This window comes from Octopus bimaculoides, chromosome 15 (genome assembly GCF_001194135.2).
Source record: "Octopus bimaculoides isolate UCB-OBI-ISO-001 chromosome 15, ASM119413v2, whole genome shotgun sequence".
Lineage (NCBI taxonomy): Eukaryota > Metazoa > Mollusca > Cephalopoda > Octopoda > Octopodidae > Octopus > Octopus bimaculoides.
In genome coordinates, this window is record NC_068995.1 from 51433312 (window position 1) to 51435628 (window position 2317).

Here is a 2317-nt window from a genome sequence, read left to right on the forward strand (position 1 = left end):
GGGGGGGGGGCAGCATAATCGATTATTCTCATTGTACAAATATGAAGCATGGTTCCTATGTTAGAAACCAACACATATTTATGCTGGGAGGTTGGACAGCGGATTAGCAGAGTGGTGGAGCAAATTGCCTTCTAGCAGTTATAGTCGCGCCTGGTCGATGGAATTTAAGATTGTACAGCGGCGGTGCCGGCTGAATGGTTGGTGCTAGAACTGTTTGCAACCAAACGGTTGGCTGCAGAACGTTTGACGTCAGAGGAGTGACGGCAGAACGGATGACATCTGAACGGTTGACGTGAAAAGGGTCCGTCTGACACCAGAATGGCCAAACTCAAAAAGATTCGATTGACAGCTAAAAATTTGAGAACCGAACAGTTGGCGGTAGAACGGTCGGAATCTGAACGGCTAATGTCAGAATTGTTGACAACAAACCGCTTGATGTCAGAACGGTTGATACCCGAACACACGACCTCAGTTGACGGTAAAACGTTTACATTGGAGCGATTAACGTCAGAACGGTTAACATCCAAACAATTGACGTCAGAAAGGTTGACAGCAAAACGGTTGACGGGACAACGGCTGTCATCTAAATAATGAACAGCAGAACGGTTGGCAGTAAGTCGGTTGAAAACAAAATGGTTGACGGCAATGGTTGACTTCTAAATAATTGACGGCAGAAAGGTTGACAAGACGGTTGACGGTTGAACGGTTGACAGCAGAACAGCTGATGTTAGAGTAGTCGAAGGAAGAATGACACTGTAATATTGTGCCAGCCCAGATCATTGGATAGAGGAATGCCAAGAAACATTCAAAATTTCATGAGTAACCAGGAATGTCATTAAGCTCTGGAAAGCAACATTAATTCTCGACACAGATTCTCTGGAATCTTCCAAGGAGACTCATTACCTATTTTGTTTTCCGTTTAGTACTGTTTTCCCTACATAAACTCCCGAATGAAACGAATTATGGATAGAAGGTGCATGGGGGTAAAATCATCAATCATCTCTATATGGATGCCTTGGAACTATTTGCACAAAATGACCAAAGACTGCTAGCACTCTTTCATATAGTCAAGCAATTTCGTGACGACATCGAAATGGAATTTAGGTTTGACAAATGCACCAAGGCTACATTTGCCATAAGAAAACTGTCAAATTTATGCAACATCACCCTAGATAGATACTGAAATGAAATAATTAGAACATGATAGTAAGTTATAAGTTTCAAGGAATTTGGGAAGGAGATGGTATTAAACATTCACTGATAAGAGAAATCATAAGGAGTGTTATCATAGAGTAAGAGCTATTCTGAAAACCGAGGCACAAAATTGAGGCACAAAATTGAGGCCAGAATCACGTTGAATATGAGTGTAATCTCATATAGCTTCAATGTTATAAACTGGTCCATCTTTGAGATCAACAAAGTTGGTGTTAAAATCCTAAAGCTGATGACAATGCATCGCATGCATCACCCAAAAGCAGACATATACCGTAGTATACCTTCCAAGAAAAGAAGGCGGTTGGGGGTTAACACATTCTTAACTCTTATTGAATATTGTAACCGTGGCATTTTCTGCTTGCAAGCAGCAAGCGAACAACTGAATGTTAAAGCTGGTTCTGAAACATGAAGGTACCAAAGAGTTGCACTCAGTGACGAAAAATTCAAAAATATATCTTTAAGAAACAGTACTCAAAGAAAATTTGTCCCCAACTAACAATGCAAAGCAAATTCTGCCAAAAAAAAAAAAAAGAGACACTAAGCCTCCGTTACACTAAGGCGAAGAGCGAGCCAAAACTACTGCATGGTAAATATGAGAATATAGACAGGGATTTTGATGTAGACCAAACCCTTACTCATGAGTGGCTGACATGCTTTGATCAATGCTCCCCAACTAGGAATTATTCGAGTAATTTTATGAAACGTGGAGGCAGTCCTTTGCATTGCGAATGTGTTGAACATCCAGAGACAATCGACCACACAACCTCTGGATGTGGCCTACTGGCACCAAAAGAGTATTTGCAAAGACATGACAGGGTAGGTCAGTACATAAACTGGTTGATAAGCCGTACGATAATAATAATAATAATAATAATAATAATAATAATAATAATAACAACAACTTGTACAAATACAAAGCAAACGCCAAACAAATAATAATAATAATAATAATAATAATAATAATAGTAATAATAATAATAGAGTCAAAATTAAAAGAAGAGTGCCATTTGTTATCTGGTGAACGATATTTCGACATCTCGTGTGTCTTCAACTGGTTCAAAAAATAAATTTGTCAATCTACTTCATTTTGGTTAATATAGAA

General features: G+C 39.0%; 1 protein-coding gene across 1 annotated transcript in view; it reads right to left on the bottom strand.

The window, feature by feature from the left end:
- LOC106870779 (chitin synthase chs-1) overlaps positions 1 to 2317 on the bottom strand; it is a 72537-nt gene that overhangs the window by 47608 nt on the left and 22612 nt on the right. The gene's annotated exons all lie outside the window — the stretch shown is intronic.